The sequence below is a fragment of the Idiotropiscis lumnitzeri genome, chromosome 5, assembly GCF_059441095.1.
Source record: "Idiotropiscis lumnitzeri isolate Australia: NSW breed Sydney's pygmy pipehorse chromosome 5, RoL_Ilum_1.0, whole genome shotgun sequence".
NCBI classification, from domain to species: domain Eukaryota; kingdom Metazoa; phylum Chordata; class Actinopteri; order Syngnathiformes; family Syngnathidae; genus Idiotropiscis; species Idiotropiscis lumnitzeri.
The window spans coordinates 12837879-12861453 of NC_142395.1; the positions used below are offsets into that span (position 1 = coordinate 12837879).

The following is a 23575-nucleotide window of genomic DNA, read 5'->3' on the forward strand; positions in this document are numbered from 1 at the left end:
TTGATGCAAATCCCGAGCGACAACAGGGCTGAGACGTTCCAGAACTTTTGTGTTTTGGCTTGAACATCTACAGGAGGTTCACGGTTTGCAATGGTCCCGACCTACACTCCTGTTTTGTCTTTACTTCAGTGTGCAAAACAACCTCAGCGTTAAAAATGCAACTATTACAAACATTATAACATAATATAACGACAAATGTTTACTGTCATGGTGACTTGGACTATGGACAGCCATGCAATGCATTTGTCACAGTTAGAATTAGAATTAGAAATCCCTTTATTGTCATTGTACTCAAGTGTGCAACGAGATTAGAGAGTTAAGAATGAGGATTGATTTACTTTTTGAAGTATTAGTGAAATTGTCTTGATTTGGTGATGTATGTACACACAGTCACAGCCATGAATGCAGTTGTACTGATAGTTTAGTAATTTAGCAATTTTCGTGATGTTTGATTTATTTGATTTACTTATTTTTTTAGTTGTTTTTTTTCTCCGTTCAGGACCTGTTGTCAACTCAGTCAATATTTTGATACTAGCCGAGTTGTGTCCAAATGGTTTTTATCTCTATTTTCGTTGCACTGATTCTCATTTGATGAATTCATATTTAGATGCTAGTATTTTTTCCATTCAATGGTTACAGTAATTGTGACTTCACCAGGATAGGTTAGTGATAGAGACGCACAGATTTGTTTTATGTCAGTGCTGCAGGAACGGAACTCTAAACTGGACTTCCCAAATTGGAGTCCTTTTTTAACTCAGTCCTGTAATCCATAAAACTAATGGCAGTCTGTATTGAGAAGATGTCTTGCCATGTTCCGTCTACCAATACACCCATTTTGGATGCATGCACAACCCCTTTGCGGTCGCATCACGGTCACAATTAGGGCACGCCACAGGAGACCAATCACATTGGACTTTGATTTATGGTGAGCGATGTCATCCATTACAATGAGATCCGGCCTGAAGTGAAGAAGTATTTGCTTCATGGCAAGTTTAAGTGTGTGTGAGGAGTCCTAATGAATTCAGCTGCCGGCTGTGCATCGGCTGAGAAACCATATATATGTGTACAAATATATATGAGTATAAATATATATGGCAGTCGGGCAAGGCTCCAGGAATGCGGCTATATGCATAATCGGGCTTCAAGCAGCTTTGTAACCTGCATATATCACAGGATTACAACCCGCGTATAAGTTCACATCAGGTCTATTCATCAGGTGCTGCGATGCGTGGCGTGATTTTCAGTGTCAGCACAACGTGTACAAAACAGTAAATCAGATAGGCGAGGTGTCTGTCGGTGTGCATGCGTGCGTTTGTTAGCGTGCGTGTGTGTGTGTGTGAGAGAAGAGAATGGTCATGCTGGGAAGCACTCACTGACATTAAGTTGCAGAGGAATGTGATTACAATTGATTAAATGCGTCTCTTTCCGACTTTGCTGCGTGTGTGTTTATGGTGTTTATTCAGACGTGATGGAGTATTAAAACGAGTAACATCACTCATAAATTGACCATGAACCTCTGCATAGTGTCTGGGTTGAGACATACAGTGTGTACAAAGTATTGGAATTAAACATCGTAATGCGACGTGTCACAATGCAACGCGTCGCAACGTAACGTATCAGTTCGGAACGTATTGCGACGCAAATTAACGCAGCACAACTTTCGCAATGCAAAGTATCGCGATGTAACGCATGATGACAACATATCGTAACACAACGTATACAACACGGTGTATCAGAGAACGAGCCACAATATCGATATTGCATCTAGGGCTGATCGTTTAATTGCATTTTCAATATAATTGCATCTTGATATAACACGATTTCCTCGTCGCAACACCTGCAATTGGTCATTGAGATGCAAAGGGGAGAGGTGGAGGTAGGTAGGAAGTCTCCATGGGAGCAGGCAGAGATGCTATCGGCGTACTCAAGCATGCGGCGTAGGTGCACCAAGTTTTTAGTGAGGTTTCTGTTTCATTGGACGAGTGTCGAACATGTTCCATCTTTTTTGACTCGATTGGTTAAAAAAAAAAAAAAGCAAATTCACCGTGAGTAGAGAACTGTGTGAGTACTATGTGGATGTATGCTGGGTACACAAGAAGTGCTTACTAATACTAATTTGTGAACAAGATAAGAGTGAAATGGGCCTTTTTAATTGCCTAGAAAAAGCCTCGGATCTTCTTTGTGTGTGTGAAAACAAAAGTTGTGTTATTCATGCCTTCTTCATTGTAGGCCTCCATAGGGTTGCTTTAAGGCCTCTTATTTAAATGTCACTGCAAATGCTCACTGATACTGGCAACGTTGACAGTAAAATAGCTTTGTGCCAAGGACTTCTGCTGAATGATAGCGGCAATTAAATTATTTAGCATCTCAATAGAGTGTCCAAAAGTACATTAACAGATGGAGGCCCGCAGTGAGGCTGATAATATTCTCATACTGCAGGGTTCACTGGCTTCATCTAACATTTACTCATGCACCATTGAGTGAAATTAGCCGGCGCTTCACGGCCGACCCAGCGCAGGCAGGAGCTGCTCTCCAATAAGTCGATGGGAGGTATTGTATTACACGCTCACAATGATGTGCGGCGCACGCCAAAAAGGACGAGACGCCCTGAAATGCCGCATACCTCCGAGGATAGTTTGAGAATCTGAAGTCCAACACAGCAAGCCAAAAAATAACAGCCCTGACCGTGTGAGGTGGAACTCCGAGATACAGTGGTTATGCTCCTGCCCGTCTTAAAATTCTGGCCCGGCGCCTATTTGAGTTGTGCTCTGGTACTCCGGTGTACCAGGCTGGACTGCGCTGGAAGTCTGTGATCCACGCAGAAGCTTAATTAAATCCTTAATTATTCAATTGACCCGGCAGCTGGTGATCAGTGGAAATGAAGCATGAAGAGGGGGTTTTATTAAAACCTGTTATCCTAAATTATATAAGCAATGTCAACTCAAATGAACATTAGCCGGGCTTGTGCATGATGCTAATTAGAACAGCAACTAAGTACACATCTTATTAAAAATCACAGTTCAGTACTCGCACTGTGTAAACCGCATGCACCTCTTGCTACTAAGTGAATGTGTGTGCCAAATAGTGCTAATGGAACACGACTAATCCTGGCCGGGATCCAGGACCCACTAAGATAAACATGACTTCAACCTCTTTTGGTGCTACAAGCCAGTTGAAGGAACACTTAGAATTCCTCTGCACAGTTCCACAGTACAGGAAATGGAGAGAAACCTTGCGTAGTGATGTTAGAGTACAGAAATCGCAACAAGCCACAAAAATGAACAACAACAGAGCGCAAGGGTCACAATGTAACATGACCCGGTGTAATGTGACAGGATGTACCGTGACACGACATAACGATACCTTTCATTTTGTCAACTGTCGCAAGTACTTCAAATGACTCGAAGTGAAACGAATAGAGAATTTTTTTTTCTATCAAAGTATTTGCACATTACGGACAGCGTAGAACTCGATTAAACGGTATTGTATTGAAACTGGTTATGAAACTGATACAATTTAAGGGTATACAGGTGTTGTTTACATAGTGTTGTTCGCAAATCAAGAACCGCAATTCGTCATAGCGGCTGTTATTCCCTGCTCAAAATACATTCCCACACAATCAACTGCACAAATCTCAATTAGGTTGTTCATTTCATCTCCAAAAGCGGGGCGCCGCAAAATAAGTCAGCTAACAACTGGACCGTATTAGACAATCTAGTTCTGTGATCCACTTTTTTTTGTTTGTTTTTGTTATGGCGCTCTCCCATCTATCCATTTTCTATTGAGCTCTGGGCTTAGCGGGGTACAACAAAAATTAATTTGGTGTGTGTCTGCCCATTATTACTGCTGACCATGTTCAGACATCGATTGGCATTTCATTTTCAAGTACCAAAACCACGATTGCATGTAAACAGTTGTTTGTCAGTAAAAACTGAGTTGAAAACGCCCCCTTTATTAAGACTTTTGTGCGTCCCAATCTGGTGACTCTTCCTGTATTTGTCAACATATTTGGAGGCCTGAGAGCTGTGGAAGTGTCCTTGTTTTTATTTCTTCTTCTTTCCATGTGTGTTTGATTGGTCTCTATCATCTCCCAGGCATGGCCCACCTTGATAAACCATCAACCCTGTCAAATAAAAACTTTTATCTCTTAATTCTTCTGGGGACTTAAACCTTTAAGACTCCAAACGCAGTAGTAAAAAAATAACCCTCCAAGTCCCAGTCCCCGCCCAGCTTAGTTTATTTTACGAGTCCTCATTGGGTTTATCAGAGTGTAAACAAAGCTAAAACAGTGCCCTGGTGGAATTTTGGAAGGCACACTTTTACAAGCGGCGATGGGATTGGAGACATTGATTATTGCAATGATTGTAGAAACGTTCTCCTGACGGAGGTGACGGTATCTCAGGGACTTGAGCACTGATGAAGGCCAGATGTCTCCTTCGAACGTGGGCCAATTAAGTGCCATATTTACTTGTATCATTTGCTGTAATTAGCGTCCCACAGGCATGGTAATGATGCAGTCCCCCCCCCACCCGTGAAAAGTTAAAACTCATCAACGGATTGGCTCACACTTTGTGAAGTAATTTCCAATTAATAATCCCCGCCGCCCCCTTTTTTTTTTTGCATTGTACATTTTCACATGCAACTCGAAATGACAATTCCCTTGGATAATTCACGAGAATACTGAAAGATTCTGTAAATGAGTCACAATTTTGAGCAATGAATGAACAGAGTGCTGTAACTGTGCGTGTGTGTGTGTACACTAAATATATCTCTTAATATCTACATATAAATTATAGTTGATGTGCAAAGTGTCAACACTTAGTTTTATCTGGACTCCAGGCTTGACATTATCACGCGCCAATGTGACAAATGCGGCTCGATTTAGCGCCGTCACTCCCAGTAGCCACAATGGCGGCTTGCATTTCAGATAGAGTGAACTCCCGCATACTCGTCAATTTGGCACCGGCGGATTCAGCTATTCGCAGATTTTTTTTTCAATACTTTGAAAAATGTTTTTTTTTTTTTAAATGTGGTTGTTTTTCTTGCTCTTATTGTGGGTTTATTCCCGCATTTTCAGGAATTGTTTGGATTAAAAATAAATACACTAATCCATATGTATAATTATATAATAAAATTCACATTTGGTGCGTAGAATTTTAAAATAAAACCAGCATAATAGACGTGCTTCTTTCCGCCAATGCAATTGATCCTTCTGATTATATATAATAATAATTTATTACAATCGATTAGGCTATTAGCAAGAGCCTCTTCTGTCTCTCTTCATGTCTCTGTTTTCTGCAGTCATCTTGCGAGCTTGCCTAATTTTCTGGCTTTGTATGAAGTATGGTATGTGGTTCTCCTTGGACTGCATAGGTCACCAAATGTGTGGAATGAATGCAAAAGTCTGATTTGTTTGCTGGAAAGGATTTGATCCCAACTGTACTTAGTCGCGCTTGCGCTGACTTTGCCAACAACACACTGTACGTGGCGAGATCATTGTCGCCATTTAAAAATCTCAAAATGCAACAGCATTAGAGCGGATGCTTGTCTCTCAGCATTTGCAAAATACCACAAATTCAAATGCCAAATAGCATTAGTTTGAATGCTTGATTGACATTTATTTTCACCACGACCATATCTCATTTCTCTTTACATAAGATACTTATGTCACGCAAAAACATTCCTTTTTTTTCCTCGTCGTTCTGCACTCACATACAAATATTCTCCAACACGCATTGTTACTGAAAATGGTTGTCTCACAGCATTCACAGAATAGCGTGTTGTAGATGCCCAATAGCATTGGTGTGAATGCTTATGTCTCTGAATGTATATGCAAATCATGCTCAACACATTGCATAACTTAGAATGACCATGTCTCAGCATTATTGTAGAAGTGCAAAAAAGAACAACTGGTGGCAACATATGTCTCTGAACTTTGACCTTTCTGAGCATTCACATCTAATGACTTGACGCACGGCATTAAAATCACTGTCAGTGTTTGTCTCTCAGCATTCATAAAATAGAAACTATTAGTGGAAATGCTTGTGTCTTAGCATTCACATGCAAATTATTTCCAATATGCTGCATCGCTGACAATGGTTGTCTTTTGCATGTACATAAAAAAAAAAAAAGTGTTGACAATGATGTCAGTTATCTCTCAGTATTCACCTTTTTTGGATGCGCAATTGCATGAGTATGAATGCTAATTCCGTCTGAATTTACACTCTGCTATGAAACCTGGCACATTGCCTTAGGAAATGCACATTATAGCATTAATATTTAAAGTATTCTTCCAGCTCCTCTTTTTTTTAAAGAGCCTGCAGGACATTGAAGTTAACCATTTCTTTAAAATGCTCAAACCTGCGTTCTTTGTTAAACGTTTCCAATTGCAGCTATTAATATTTGCACATCTTCCGTTTGAAAAGGTCGGCAGCCTGTGAGAGCAGATGGAGGCCAGTCAGAATGCTGCTAAGTGACCCAGATTTGTTACAAAATAAGGTAAGCAAAATATGACATACTTTACAGCTCTCGGTCGGATAGAGTGCCATTCTAACACAATAATAAACACATTTTAGAATATCCCAATGTAAATAAGAACGCTATTATAGGTTCTTTAGGAAAATTGATCCCCAAAGCCATTCTAAACTTTTTTTAATCTGGATTTATTTATTTGCACATAATAAAGACATGCTGGTGAGAATATATATATATATATGTGTGTATATATATATATGTATATACACATATACATATACATGTATATGTATGTATGCCTGGAAGCAAACCCAAGTGGCACGAGCTGGCACATGAACACAAAATTGGAGGCCCCAGAGAGACACTTGGGTGTAACACACAACAGAAACACTGGAGAACATTAATAACGCCACTTTAACTGGGCAGCTGAGAGTCGCGCACACGTGCAGAGTGGCACTCTGGCAAGGAGAACCACTGCTGGTTGATGAGCCGGTAAGCAGGAGGAGGAGGAGGCGGGACACATGCCAGGATTCCAGGTACACACACACACACGCGCACTTTGGCAAGCAGGGAGGAGACACTCGAGGAAAAAAGTTAACACGTGGAGGAAACAGACATAGTCACCCTGTGGCCTTTTATAACCCCACCAAGGATGTTGTGTTTGTGGTTGTGTGTTCTCCTATCTGTAATCATATGTTTTCCATGGATAGTCGAGCTTTGGTCAAGCAAGAACCTACAATAGTACTAATCATACAAGGTTTACAAGTGAAAAACAGTGCGGAATAAACAAACTGCTGAGCGGCAAATATGTCACGCACCATAAGAAAGCACGCTTAGCTACGGATTCTTTACTTACTTTAGTTTATTTCTCATCTGATACTGTTCTGGAAATATATATATATAGATTTTATATATATATATATATATATATATATATATAGAGAGAGAGAGAGAGAGAGAGAGAGAGAGAGAGAGAGAGAGAGAGAGAGAGAGAGAGAGAGAGAGAGAGAGAGAGAGAGAGAGAGAGAGAGAGAGAGAGAGAGAGAGAGAGAGAGAGAGAGAGAGAGAGAGAGAGAGAGAGAGAGAGAGAGAGAGAGAGAGAGAGAGAGAGAGAGAGAGAGAGAGAGAGAGAGAGAGAGAGAGAGAGAGAGAGAGAGAGAGAGAGAGAGAGAGAGAGAGAGAGAGAGAGAGAGAGAGAGAGAGAGAGAGAGAGAGAGAGAGAGAGAGAGAGAGAGAGAGAGAGAGAGAGAGAGAGAGAGAGAGAGAGAGAGAGAGAGAGACATATGGCCCTTCTATATATATATATATAGATATATATCTATATATATATATATATAAAAACATACAAAAACATTTTTGCCACATAGTTGATCATTAAATTCTCCAATTTCACTTCCAAAAACTACCATTTATTGACTACAAAATAGAACGTATTTTTGTTCATCGAGCTCTGCCAGCAACATACAATTAAGGCCTATTCTATATTTTACAACTGTTCAGTGCTCTTCCTCTTTATGGCTAAAGCTGGATATTTTAATTAACCTGTGTATACAGCTGTTGCCATTCATAAATCAGAATAAGTCATGGCATGCAGACACTGAGTAAGAAAATTTGGGAGTATGTTGAAACGTGATTCAGTATATGCATGTTCTTTCTGATAATTTTGTTTGGAGCTCTGCCGTGAGATTTTTTTTTATGTAACGTGCCTGAGCTCAGTAAAGCATGACAATACAAGGTGGTACTTTCCACTATGTCTGTGTATCGAAATTTCCAAAATTGATTCAGTACACAAGGATTCGATTCGATTCATGATTCACTGATTGATTTTTGATTCATACCACATTCGTGTAGTGACAAGATCTCGTGTGACACGTGAAGTCATAGAAATGTATGGGGAAAAAGATTAAATTGAGATATAGTTTATAAAAAGGGAAATCGATTCAAATCGATATTGAATTATTATTTTTTTTTTAACCAAGCCTTAAATTCCAGTGGCTATTTTTGACAAGGTACATAATAACAGAAGATTAAATCCACAAGCTAATGTTCTTGAGCTGCGTCCGGAACGCCATGAAAGATCCGCCATTTATTGGTCCTCCTTACTCGTCGACGTACGAAATACTTGTTACTAGGAAGGAGAAGTGAGTGTCAGACATTAAAACTTGGCATTTGGGAACTGCCGTTCCCACAAGTGGTGTCCTGCCTCTGTTATGGCACTGATACTACCTCAAAGCCATAAAACTGCCGGGTTGACTCGGTCCCCCTATTGGCTTTTATAGGCACGGTAAAAGGGTCTTTCGAGCCATTGTAGTTGAGAATACTGTAATTCTCATATCATGGGTCTGACTATTTTGGCCTAAATTGTGTCTCCCAGGGTCATTCATCACGATATGCCCATTTCAAAGATGTTCATCCATCTCTTGCTCAGCAGGCTAAAAGATCTCATAAAAGAACCGCCCGTGATTATAATTCCTTCTTGAGTCTTGGAGGAGAGAACTTGCAGCCCACACTCCCAACTGGTGCTCGTTCTTTCTTCAAGGGAATCCTAATATATCAAATATTTATATATAAATATATATTATAAATTGTTAGTCGCAAGCAGCCCATCTCAGGCCTTTCTATTTGAGATGAAAGGCATGCTATACAGTAAATAAGAATCCAGCCCTGAGCTGAACTTTTCTGCTTGAGCTTGAAATGAAAGGCCACAGGTCAGCCGCTCGCCTTGAAGGCTTTTTAGTCTGGTGAAGTGGTCGTTGGGACAGGTGGCTCTAAGGAAAGCACTCGCTTCTTTCAGAGTAACACATTTCTTATGACAAAATGACAATTTGCTAACACAAGCAAAGACAAACTGGACATTAATCACTGCCAAGTAAAAAGAATGCACTTTTTTGCCTTCTATACCTGCCAATGACAGTGGCTGAGTTAAGATAAATGAGATTCCCCAGGCTCAATGTATTGTTTTCTTTACTGTTTGTTGGTGCCTCTGTTAGTCCAAGAAATATTAAGTAAAAATACAATCAATTTGTGCAAAACTTTAAACGCTCAGTTACGTCTGCCTGTCTCGTTTTATATGATATCTGTGAACCAGGGAGTAGCGCCCTAACAAACAGACAAACAAACATATCAAATGTAGCACACCTTTTTTTTTCTCATTTTCCTGCCTGAGATATGATAGAATCACTCACCCCTTCCTATAATAATAATAATTAAAAAAAAAAAAATTCTTAAATCGATTTGATTCGATACACTAGGCTCCGATTCGATTTTTGATTCATGTTTGACTTTTTTTTATTTTTGATTCAATCAAGGATTTCCCGCAGTTCCAATTTGACTTGGGTATGGAAGGCATCTCAGAAAAAACAATGCTGCAGTTAGTACAAACTGCTTGCTGTTACTGGGTGCATTAGTGAGATTATTAATATTCACATTAAGAATTGAAGTCAATGCCGTAATATTAATCATGTATGTTTTATTTAACATGACCTGATCAAAACAATAAATGCTTAATGGCGCTGACTTCACTGCTACTTTGTCGTGACAAGATCTCGCGTGAACTCGTAAATATATTGGGCTATGAAAAAGAACATAATCCAATTTTTATTTTTTTTATTTTTTTTAATCCCAGCCTTAGTCATTGCTCATGAACAAGGACTGGCCTCCTCACCAGCAAACAATGGAACATCAAATATCAGATGTTTTTTTTTTCACTTTAATTGCATAAATTCACATTTTCTCTTTCCATTTGAGTCACAATAATCACCCCACCCCAGAAAGCGGTGTGGTTCCTCCGTCCTCCATCTAGCACAGTAGTGAACAAATTAACAGAGAAACAAATACAAAATAGAAGACTTTTTTGACTTTTTTTAAAATCACACTGGAAATGTGGTACTTTTGGTCTATTCCTCATGTTTTACGTTGGAAGCAGCCTGTCTACTAACAAATGTGCCGACGTAAATTTGTCACTTTGAAAAAATGGGAAAACTTTAGTGCGCGAAAATGTATTTTTACCTTGCCTCTGCTAAATATTACAGTCACACCATGTTCGGTCATTCTGTGAACCTGAGATACAGACAGTGTGTGTTACATTTTTTTCCCCAATTTAATTTGGGACCTATATTTTCTATTCTTTTGAAGACACAATGGAACTATTTGCCACATAATGAAAAATGATACCCTATAAGTGTGTTGCTTTTTTTTAGGAAATATCTCAATGAACCTATCATATATAAATAACCTCCTTTTGACTCAAACCAAAGAGCACAATTAATACCTTATGCGCGTTAATGATGGTGTGATAGTATTAGTTTCTGTAGCTCAGTTAGTAAGGTGAAGTCTAAATATACTGTAGTGCATCTCACATGAAAATGGCAAAGGCATTCTAAAAGCAGAGATTACACTAAACTCGACGTCACATAACTCATCTCTAAGCATTGCTTTTCCTGCCTCCAAACGAATGAATTATAAAACGAAAAAACATCAGCCCTTCCATTAATTAATGGAATTCTGAACGCAAGACGCAACTGAAAGAAAGCAGCAGAGAGAATTTTCAACTTAAATAAAAACCGAATCATTCATTATGATGGCTGTGAAAACAAAGACTGCATTAAGAGAATTCCCCTGTGGACATACATACTAAATAAGATTCATTATATTCTCGCCCACACCACCCTGAAGGAATATCATCCACCATAAAGGCTAAATATGTTTGTGGCTCTGAGCAGTGGAGGCATGCCAACAAATCAATCTAATCGGTTTCTATGAGATAAAGTAAGTTTCGTATGGCTACACGTCTATTCATAGAGGTGTGGGTCCGGGAGCGAAACAGAGTTTCGGTTCGGACGCCGGGTTTTTGGATCATTCTTGGTTTCCCCGTATGGGTACTCTGCCACCGCACAACGACAACGTGATGATCCGGCGCGGCGGCCCTGAACTGTTGCCAGCCAGTCACAGGGTAGACATAGACGCCGTCACTGAGTGGGAACCGAACCCACGCTGCCCGCACACAACTCGGGCGAGTGTACCACTACACCATCAGTGACTGGTTTCTATGAGATGAAGACATGTCATTAGCAAATAATTGTCACATTGTTGCCTCATGCAGTTTGCAGGTAAATGGGGTGTACCCCAGCTGACTTTGGGAAAGAGGTTGGGTACACCCCAGAATGATCAATTGCAGCGTGCATATAAACAACTATATTATATTCACACCTATAGACAATTAGAGCACGTGTCAAAAGTCTCAGCCAGCGGGCCATACTCAGCTCGGACTGACATATAATTGCTATCGCATGTTTCATAAATAGCGTAGTACTAGTCCCCACATAAAGTGCTTTAAGGCAATAATCATAATGTCCTTTTCCTATTCTCCGAGACGCTTTATGTTCAACACAAACGCATATGTGAGACCCCAGTGCCGTAAAAGACCACAGTGGCAATGATGACACGTGGCTTTTAACTCAGAGTGCCAAACTCAACCACCAGGAAAAGTAGCGACAATGTTGCCGTTTATGGATACAAAAGACACCATTTTGATTTCACAGTAGACCTGTTCCTATATAAAATAACACATTAAATACACTATATACATTGTCGAACATGATCATTGCAACGAGATAGGGCTGCTCAAATCTGAAAAAAATATGAATCACCATTATTTGTTATGAAATCATGATTATTCAAATCATTATTTTTTGGGGGGAACAACAAAAAAAAAAGCTAATTATGTAATGTATAATACAGATCGACTCCCATTCCCCAAATCCGACTTGACTTCACCCATCCAAAAGGGGAGGCACAGTCCAAGTTACCCACACAGTCTCGATACGGTTGTGAAGACATCACCTGCACCCAGAACGGTGTGCCATCCCAACCGAGACGCCCGGACCGCCCTCCCGGACAGAGTGACGCAGGGACTTTTTGTCTATGTGCCTACGACCCAAATAAGGACAGACGGAATTAAAAAAATAAATACAAATAATTCAAGCTGGTCTTCTCTTGGCGAGTTTGGCCCGTCACAGGTGCTCGAGGGCCATATGACTTCATCCCGCCACCCCAGCATAATCACCGCATGAGCGCAGTATTTATCACATGGAATAACTGTGCCCCCTCTCCTGACACTGGAGCAGACTTTATCCCTCCAAGCCATCTGCACAAGAGAGCGCACCATGCACCGAGTGTCCATAAAAATCCAACATTCACCCGAGCATGTAATATAAGACTCCCAACCATGGAAGGGATTATGTATTCTGGACAGGGCTTGCACGCAGAGTTCTACGCCGAGATTTAGCGTCGATCTTCAAGAGGAACCTGAGCAAATAATACACACACTCCATCAAGCCATTATCCTTGGACCTCACAGGGAGGTGTAGCTCCACATTTCATATTAAAGGGAAAATCAATAGTTCCCCTGAAGGAGGGCTGCAGCCTCTAATAGTACTGTACCTCTACTTTACATCACAGCTTGTCTTTTTTTTTTTGTCACCTTCTCGCTTGCATTCACAAAACACCCAAGTTGGTGATCATCTGGTCAGCTCTTCAGCGACACAGTTTGGAGGTTGCGGGTTTGAGTCTGGGCAATTGTTCATGTTCTCCCTGCACTTGCGTGGGTATTTTATGGGAATTTCGGTTTCCTCCTACAGTGCAAAAACTGTTTAATTGTCCGTACAATTGATGTGAATTTGCGCGTTAATGGTTGTTTGTCTGAACCTGCCCAACGACCAGGTTGTGTCTCGCCCAAAGTTATCTCTGACCATCCTGAGAGGAAGTTGAGGGGAAGTTCTATATTAAACGGATGGATAGAATACAGCCAAATATGCATTGAATTTGAAGTAAAAAAATCTACCTTAAATGAAAAAAATTAAAATCTGACATTATTAAAATGGACATTATTAGGAATGTAATTAGGATTATTTCAACAATTGATCAATCTGTCAATTATGTTTTTGATAAATTAACGAATTTTAGCTTCCATCCCTTTTTTTTTTTTCAAAAACACAACATTGTTTCAAAATGTCAGCGTAGTGCAACCAGATTATGATTGCGTCACTGGTTTGGGCCGTAATGAAAATGTTGTTCATTATTTTTCATAGTAAAAGCAGATGTTATCATACGGCTTGTTTTAATGAATCAAAAGTCCGCTTTATGGAGGACTGCCGAAATCTGCTATTTACTGTTGCCAGGCCAAAATTCTGTGGATTAGGACAATTTTAAATTAAAGTTCTCCTCAGGATTAATCAATTATCAAAATTGCTTATCGATGAATTATTGCACCGCTAACTCAACCTTGACTACAAACCTTAGGATAACCGCTACTATAAACCTGAACCCAATCCCGTCTCAACCTAATCTGAACATAACCCTAACCCAATCTAAATCCATTTCTTCATTAAACTGGCAAATCAGAACATGTTTGTTATCTTCCCAGCAGCAATTTACACTGGCCTCCCCTCTTAATGAATGATTGTTATACAGCATGTTAAGAACACTAAATTTAAAAGGGGTTCTTTGCTGATTTTCAAGTAATTGGGTGAGTAGACGACCAATCTACATGCTTCAAATTTAGAGTATTTCAACCTATCCCTCCTGTCAATCTGAATTTGACGACGCAGATCTGTTTTGACTATTTGACAAGTGCGGTAGTTAGGTAGGCGTGCACACTGCAAACAACTCTATTTATCTGCAGTTAAATAAAACGTGACTGGAATACTTTTCAAGGCAAAAGGGGGGAAGGGAAGTTGATGGGTGGCAGGAGGGGGGTTGAGAGCACAATCTCTAAGTAGCAACTGTTTGCTGGGAGCAATCTGTTCCAACAACTTGTGGAAGATTTCAACATCCCACCCACTCAGAAAGAAGCATATTGAGGCACACTAGGATCGACATTTCATTTTCACTGTAGCTATTTAAAGCTGTCCGACCAAGACCACAGCCTCATGCGTGACCAGAGACTGACTGTGTAGGTCAACAAGCTTATAGGAAAAGGTTGTAGGATCCAGTTTGCGTGGTGTGAAAACATTCGCCAAATGGGATGATTTCCCGGTTGCCTCATATGTCCCGAAGCTGGGACTTACTTTGTGCTGCTTGGTGGCTACAAATTAACATTACGCATCCATTCCATCCATCTATCCATTATGAATACTACTTAGCTTCACGTAAACAATCGTAAACTTGTGAATGAAAATCAGAACGCAATATTCCGGCGACAAGCTCTCCATCTTTTTAGCGCGTAGGAACATACTTCATGGTGAGTATGATGATGATGATATGTTGGAGACTCCGCCCATCTTCCTGCCCAGGTTTGAGGGTATGTTGTATTGTAGACAAAAAGCTGAAGAAAGAGAGCAAAAAGCTCGAGTGGAGTTATTCCTTTAGAGCAGTGCTGCCCAATATTTTTTGGTGCCAACGGCTGCTTCCACACAAAGTAGTATTTAAATGAATTAGCATAGAGCGAATGTAGTTTCAATATAATTAGTGGGAGCCCTGCATATATGCTGCCATTTTGGGGGCAATTGGAAAACGTGACACCTGAAATGCATCACTCATGTTCAATCTTCTCTGTAATTTGGTTTTGCTCGACGTCATTGCAAAAGAAAAAAAAGAAATCCCGCTTCACAAACACAAAGGCACAGGAAATTGAAGTAAGGTATTCAGCTCATGATCCAAAGCATACCACATCAGTTAGCCATTGTCATTGTGATACACGACACACGCACAGTTCCTTTGCACAAATCCTCGATAGCTTGTCGGCTTTTTGAATGTACAAACTATTCAACCTGTGCGAGCTACACTGAACTAGCCATAAGGCAGGAGTCCCTAATTACAGCCTTGTGGGGCTTTGCTTATCATCAGCACTGTTTTGATGTGTGTGTGTGTGTGTGTGTGTGTGTGTGAAATACTCCCAACACAGCCTTTGATGTAATTACTTTCCATACGGCTCGCCCTCCAGCCAATATTCCGTTGGAAATTCACGGCCTTGGCTCGTTCGCCACGTCACTGGAACACCCGTGTTTGTCGCTGGCTCGCCTGCAGAGAGCACACATGCTGCGACAACACTCGCACCAACAAACGCCACAGACAACAGGTGCACTCAGCACTAGAATATTCCTTCCTTAAGTATTCCCTACCGACATTTTTGTGTCCAAAAGTAGATTACATTTTAGACTACATAAAACCGTGTCTGAGAATTTTGGTGGATTTAAACGAGGCACAAGCAGACAGATTCTTAGCTCGGCAAGTAGTAATGCAACCTGTATATGTTTAATGACTTTTAGATTCCTCCAATACCAGATATGTTGAAAGAAATTAATAATATGATTTTTATTTTTTATACATTTCTCAGTTTTCTTTTGTCTTATGGCTGTTTAATATGCATGGTAGAAAGCCTGAACATAAATACAATCGATGACTCCTACAATAATTATTTTGTAATATTATTAAATTATTCTTTGAATACTACAACGTCCTTTTTTTCTAAATACAGCTTTCCTCAAAATTATGACTCCCCCCACCCCCCTCATTTTTTGCTGACAATAATTAACTGGACTACAGGAACAGCATGACATCTGGAGGAAAAACAAAAACTAGGCACAATAAGAATTGTTGTATTATTTCTTCTTTTTTTTTTTTTTTTTAATGAATGTATGCAACCTTTAAAGGTGATATTTGTCAACACCAGTTCTCGGGAATGCACATTTCCATAATGGTTTGCTCACAAGGACCTTTACATATGGAAGCCGCATGTCTTTGTCACCCATTTTCCTACTCATGACTCCAGTAGAAACTTGCTGTTGACATGTGTATCACCCTTTTTATGATTCTTATGTAATCCTCTTCCACTGTCAATGCAATGCAGTATTTATTTATTCCTTTATTTATTTTATTATGTGAGCACGACGAGGACACTAATGAGCAGTAGCGCGCTAATACATCCGAAGTCACTTCAGGACATTAGGGCACTCTTGTAGTAACAACATGTTCGACAAAGTCACCCCATTAAAACCACCAAATTTCTCTCTCTCTCTCTCTCTTTTTTTCATTTACTTTTGCTAATAATACCCTGCGACTCTCTGCTCAGAACTGAATAGATAGTGAGCGAAACAAGAGGCGTAAATCGTCAGAGTGCAACGACTGAGAACTTCTCGCTGGCCTGTATGCATATGACGGCTGGCGGTGGGCCCTCCATCATCCTCCCGATCCACCCCAGCTGACGTCCTCAGACGGTCACCCTTTTTCACGCTTGGCGACGCAGGCTCATTGAGATCCGGGCATCGTTAGCGGGCAGCGGCGTACATCACGCCCGATTTGTGGCTCTGTGGACTCGCTCAGGGCAAGGAGAGGCCAAATAGGGTTCGGTTCGCTAATGACAGCCTCGTGCAGAGGATCGATGGCCGCAACCTTCGGCTTTTAAAGCTGCAACATTTTCACTTATTGTCAAAATATCTTAAATCCCACATTGCACCTTTTATAAATTTATAAATGTACACATTTTTTCTTTTAAAATATATATAATTATATATATAATAAAATATATATATATTTTATTTAATATGCACAACTCCGAAAATTGCAATTATTTATTCTTCGCCCAAAAATATTCTTGTCATAATATGACTTTGTTCTCATTAAAATAAATACGATTTTTATTTATTTATTTTTAATTATTTTTGTGAAATTATGAGTTTTCCTCCTGATGCCGCTTAATTTTTATTACTTTAATATTATTTTACTGTCATCAGATTTTGCAAGTGCGAATGTCCTTTAGGGAAGTTATAATATACAAATTTCAAAGTAAGATAATATCCCTATGTGAACCTCATACTATGATAATTATCATGATATTGTTTGAATGATGGTGGTGGAGGGAACAAAGCTCACGGTATTGTAAAAAACAAAAACTAAAATCAAAATCCCAATATTGTTTTTGTACATAATAACAGCAATGGCAAAAATTAGGCTTGATCAGTCATTCTATTGTCGTGTGCTCCTATCGGCTCCATGTTCACAATGCTGTGTTTGGCTGAACTGGGCGAAATGTATGTTTTTGTACGCATTTTGTTTTGTATTTTTTTTTTTATGTATGCCTACTGTGGCGTCTGCCTCAAAGTCGGCACGTCGGATGGGAAAATGATGCAATAAAACACTGAAAAAGTTGACGGTGACGCCAACTACTCCGGACCTTCTGTGGATGTGTAGAAGTAGTACCCCATCATGCCATCGGGGGCGATACTCAATGCGTAGCCTTAACAGTTATCTCTTGTGTGAATGAGAGTGATTACTTCATCTTTGCGCTCTTCTATCCAGTCAACCGATATGTCCATAGAAGAGATTTGAAAAAATGAGCAAAGTTCATTTAGTTCTTGAGAAATAGCTTCCATTTTCACAGTTTTTCCACTTTTGTCAATTCAGGTTCTTCTCCAGTGCACTGATTCTCTTTTTAATAGCCAATCACAGTGGTCATTTAACCCGACAAGCCGACCCGATTTTGCATGTTGAAACAGGCGAACACGCCCCCCATACGCAACGACGGTTCCGACTTCATGACGTGGCGCGCTTCGCAAAACAGATGGCGTGTACCGACTTTTACGACGGCTGACGTGTTGTTGTTCACCGGCCTTTGAACATATGTGACCAAAACATGATAAATTCAAATTGGACTGCACTAATAAACTAACCACTAGAGGGTGCTGGATGTGCACAAATGTAAAATAGCTTTTTAACAGATTTGTGACATGACGACGGCGAAACAGTGGCAATTTTAATTTGATATCATGATATTGCCGATTTTTTTTTTTTCATCGCTAATGTCCTGGTGAAAATGTCTGTATTTTAGTGGTCCGAAAGCAACTCCCTCAGTTGTACCCTCTGAAACGTTATAATAATCAACTCACCAGTTTCACCAATCGACATGAAATTGGATGGACATGTCAATCATAACAGAACACTTGGACATTTGCCCTTTGCCCAATCATTTTGGGTTTATATTTTGACACCCTCCGACTTGAACGCCCAAGACAGATGAGCAGAGCTAAATTGCTAAGCTTTTTTGACTCGGCCGTCGGATGTGACCGGAACATGACGTCAAAGTTTAATGATTCCCCGTGAGCTGTCATTCTTTCTGTTGTGGCGGTCATGAGAAGTGAGCAGTTGTCCTTGAGAGAGAGTGTGTGTCGTCTCTATAATTTGTCAAATGTTGTTACTTTGACGCTGATGTGCTCGGACGTGTTCATCAATCATCAGCCATTGTGGAGCAGGCGCTAATATGCTAACGAGCCATGCAAATAGCAATTAAGACTGCATGCTGCATTTTAACTTCATCGTCACACAGTTTATATTTGGCTTTTGATTGATTTTGATGTGTAAAGCCATTCACTTACAGTAATCCCTCGTCCGTCTCAGTTAATTGGGACCAGACAGGTAAAAAAAGCGCAAAGTAGTAGCGGTTGACTATTTTTTATTTTTTTCAGTTTTTGGGATTTACGCCTCCATTCTGTCGTAGCAACGCCTCCGACATGGTTCCCAACTTTCTAAAGACTTGTTACACAACAAATTTAACTTGAAAATGCAAAACTGGGAATAAATATGATCGACAAACCCGGAAGTGGGCCATTACGACGGAACGTTGGCCAGTACCTATGTTAAAGTTTTAATTTTGTTCATAAAATGGCCTTACCTTATCTGGAATGTATTTTAGCCAAAGTCACAATACTGCAGGATTCATGCACTTTTAAATCCGTTTTGTTGTTGTTGTGCAAAGCAAAATTAAGGTCATTACTTCTCTGGTTGCTGCTGTTTCTTCTTCTTCTTATATATATATATATATATATATATATATAGTTGCTGTTTCTTCTTGTACTCTACTATTGATGTAGTTAGACGAATCTCTATTTCTTCTGATTTCATGCTTGTTCATGTGTATGTTCCTCGCTGCACCTGTCACAGTGTTAGATTAATGACTTTGCCTTAATGGACCACTGGTGAATACTAGTCATCGAAAGTTAATGATTGTTCCCTCACAGTCCTACAGTGTTATTCATTCATTGTGCAATCAAAAAATGCATGTGTGTGTGTGCGTATGTTTGTGCATTCACATTAGCGGCCATACAATGCAATACAATACAATTTTATTTATTGAGCACATTTCACAACAGCTGGAGTTGTAACAAATCGCTTTCCATATGCCGTCACGTAGATTAGCAGGTAATTACAACATAATAATCAGTTGACCATGATATTTGATATGTCATCATTGATATTCAACTTTCTACAGTCTCGTGTTTGGACTACGGCAAAGATACTATGAAAGTGTGATACTTTGAATGAGAAAAAATACTTCACATTTTTTTTTTTTTAAATGTAATTTTATTGCTATACTAAATAGGCTCCAGCATGCCCGCGACCCTAGTGAGGATGAGCGGATCAAATCGTGGATGGATAAATTATAGTATTCATTATTTACTATTTTTAGACACGCAATGTCGACAGGGGTATAATAATTGTGTTTGTGCGATTTGAAATAATTAGTAAAGTGATGTGGTTCAAATTGGCATCAAATAGGTAGTAGCATATTAATTCAGTTTTATTTTAAAATTAATACATTTAGTTGCTTTGGAAATATAATTACTGTCATTTGAGTGCACCTGAATACAAGACGTGCCCACTGAATAAAAAAAATAAAAATAATAATAATATACTGTCTTTGACCACAATTGTCTTGAAGGTGCAGGTGTCCATGTTGGGATATTTACACGAAACGATGTTACACAATTTTTTTTTTTTTTAACTTTTATCATGATTATTTGAGATTAACACAAACTTCTGTGTATTCTCGTGAATACGTGCAACTGAGGGCTAAGGGGTGAAACAAGGTTTAAAGGGTAGAATTGGGATGGGCCCTAAATGAATTGGTGGCATGACGGTCATTAACACAGCATCATTGTTTAGGGCGTACACGCTTTAGACCCTGCAAGCTATAGTTTGTGTTTTTAACTCGCATTCGTCCTTTGCTGTGATGTTTGAGCGCCACAGAACTTTCATCTGTATTTGCCCCTGTCACGAAACAACACTTTTCAAACTTTTTTTCACTGCCCACTTTTATGAAAAGTCACTAAAATGCTCGTGCAAGTACCTCATCTTTATGAGGTGCACACGCTCTGTCGTCATGTCCCATAAAAGAAAATATCGACATCTTCAGGGATTTTTTTCACTGGCTATTTCTAGTGGATCACTCTCTTCCTTTCACAGCAGACATCGGCGTCCAATCTCATAATAAATAAAGTGCCAAGAAAAAGTATTTCCTCACTTCTCAAATTCTTACTTTTTTGCCGTTTCCTCACTTTAATGTTTTATATCATCATACAAATGTAAATGTCATTGCCAGACAAAGATAACCCAAGTAAACATGACATTTTGTTTATTAAGAGGGAAAAACTCTTCAAAGCTAACTAGTCATTTGTGTAAAAGCCCCCGTTATTAAATCAGGAATTAACTGTGACTAACGACGCTTTTTGGCAAGGAGAGTTCATTTTCACTGAGCACACCCAAGCTTGATAACCTTCAGACCTGTTTAATTACCCCGAGAGCACAGCCACAACTCATCCATGTTAATTTTGCTCTTAACTCGAAAATCCTGAAGGAGCATGGAAAGCGGTCAGTTTGTGACCTCAAGTTGAAGCGCACTTGACTTCTGCAGCAGGACAACAATCCGATGCTCCTGTGCAAATCTGCAGTAAAGAATGGGCCAAAATATCGCCACAGAGATGTGAAAGACTCAACATTTATAGAAAACATTTGATTTCACTTTTTGTTTTTGCGTCTGGCCCGACCAGTTATTGGATTTAGGGGCAAGCGCTTTTCCCCCCCACACACAGCCAGATTACTTTGAATATCGTTTTTCTCTAAATAAAATCATTTACTTGGGTTGGGTTTGGATGACCTTGGGGAAACTATACTTTTTTATAGCCACTGCACTGTACTTAAATTGCATCAATTACACGGTCGGTCCTGTAGTCATTAACAATGTCGTCATTGGCCAGTATCTCAGTCTCTTTTGACCATTATTATGATACTCGTATAATACCATTGTCTATCAGGCCAAGTCCAAGTCAAGTCTCAAGTCTTTGACCCACAAGTCCGAGTCTTTAGTTTCTGAGTCATATTTAAATTTAAAGTCCCTGACCCGCAAGTCCAAGTTTTTAGAGTCCAAGTCAAGCCTCAATTCCCTGACCGCTATAACAGCCTGTTGCTCTGAGCTACTGGTGATTGTTTTTGTGTTATTGTCACATTCGTCTGCTCTACGTCATTAACATTGGACCTGGCTCGGCCGCACAGAACGGTAGGGAGACAAGAGTGTGACAACTTACGAGCCAGCACCTGAGCCACGTTCATACCCACTTGTGAAGCCAAGAGCAAGACACATCATAGAGACTAGAAATGTTCACGAGTCCCAAAAGAGCCATGGTTGAGTCTGGTGTCTTTCGTGGGCAAGTCTTAGTTAAATTGCAAAACTAAAAAAAATATTAACTTCCACCTCTCATGAGTCCAAATTGCCAGACCCCCCCTCCATCTCTGCTGCAAGCTAATAGTTGTAGTACATTCCAGTGGACTGTGCTCTTCTAGTGGCTCTAAAAATCAATCCAAAGCATATTGCTGATGCAAAAGCAAGTGCCCTTTTGGAAGTAGATGATACAGTATGGATTTGCCATGAAGATATTGCACATCCATTTGCTCTATCACTAATGGACGTAGCATGATGCTAATGCATAATATTGACAAGAAAGCAGAGATAATGTATAAACAAGATATTTTTTGGGAGTGTCCTTTATCCACTGATGGTGTACGTCTAATAAGGCAGTGAGCTTTATGGTTGTCTTTATTTCCCCAAAGCAATAAAATGGTGAAATAACAGCAACACATTCCATAACATTAAGTGCAACTCATTTTGCTCACTTGTTCAACACCAAGACTAGTGGAAGAACACCACAAGAACAGCAAAGCAACAAAAGTGCGGAGGGTTGTTTGACAGCCCAGAAGCAATTTGTCAGGCGCTGTTCTCCCAACATGGCCGTCGCACTTCACACAGGAAATGATTCGTCTGCATCCTGCGGAGAAGCCCAAGAGCCGCCGAAAATTACCAAACACTTATCTGGCCAATAAGTTCTAATCAGACAGCTGCCGTTTGGCGCACTGTAAACAAAAGTAATTACAGTAGATGTGATGGATGGAGAGAATAAGACGCTTTTGTGCGTGCTCAGGAGCAGCCTGCTGCTACTCTGTGGAGCAGAACTCTTTAATTAGGGACAGCAGCACTCAATGAGCCTGACCAAGCACATGTTGCTAAAATAAGACTCTGCCTATTCTTTACTTCACTTTGGGCTACGCAGTCCCTGGTGTCCCTTGTGCAAAAAAAACACTTTTATCACTTTCTAGGCTCGCACAGAACTTTATAAACTCTGCGCAATCATCGCCGGCTGTCTTATTGGTCGGTCGACGTATCACGTCGTTTTTGCCAATTGAGCATTTATTCAATGGCCTTGAGAAACAACTCGGGTTTCACGTACTTGTATTGCCTTTGTCTCCACTTGGAAGTCTATTCAGAATCGGAATCAGAATTCCCTTTGTCATTATACTCAGTGTCCAACAAGATTAGAGAGCTCCCCGCTCCAGTGCAATGCAACAATAATTTAATCAAATATATAAAATACATTAATTAAAGATTAAATAATTAAATAGAAAATAAATAATGAAATTGGAAAAATAAAAACACAGTATGTCGGTGTCCTGCATGGTAAGGGTAGGTGTGTGTGAGAGTTCAGCAGGGAGAAGAAACTGTTTTTCAGTCTGTTATTCTTTGTTTTGATGCGCCTGTAGCGCCTGCCAGAGGGCATCAGGTCGAACAGGTGTGAGCTTGGGTGAGTATTGTCTTTGGTGATATTAAGAGCTCTGCCGGGTGGTGTAGATGTCCGACAGAGAGGCGAGAGGGCAGACAATAATCCTCTGCGCGGTTTTGTCTGTCCTCTGGAGCCTCACTCTATCTGCCTCAGTGCAGCCGCCGTACCAGGTAGAGACGCAGTACGTCAGCAGGCTCTCGTTGGACGAGTGGTGGAAGGCC

General features: G+C 40.0%; 1 long non-coding RNA gene across 1 annotated transcript in view; it reads left to right on the forward strand.

The window, feature by feature from the left end:
• Nucleotides 1-16615, forward strand: part of LOC148336975 (uncharacterized) — a 25321-nt gene extending 8706 nt beyond the window's left edge. Inside the window, exons 2-4 of the long non-coding RNA XR_015843269.1 lie at nucleotides 6426-6498; nucleotides 6901-7010; nucleotides 16544-16615. This is a non-coding gene — a long non-coding RNA (uncharacterized LOC148336975). The remainder of the gene's footprint in view (nucleotides 1-6425; nucleotides 6499-6900; nucleotides 7011-16543) is intronic.
• The last annotated feature ends 6960 nt before the right edge of the window (nucleotides 16616-23575 follow it).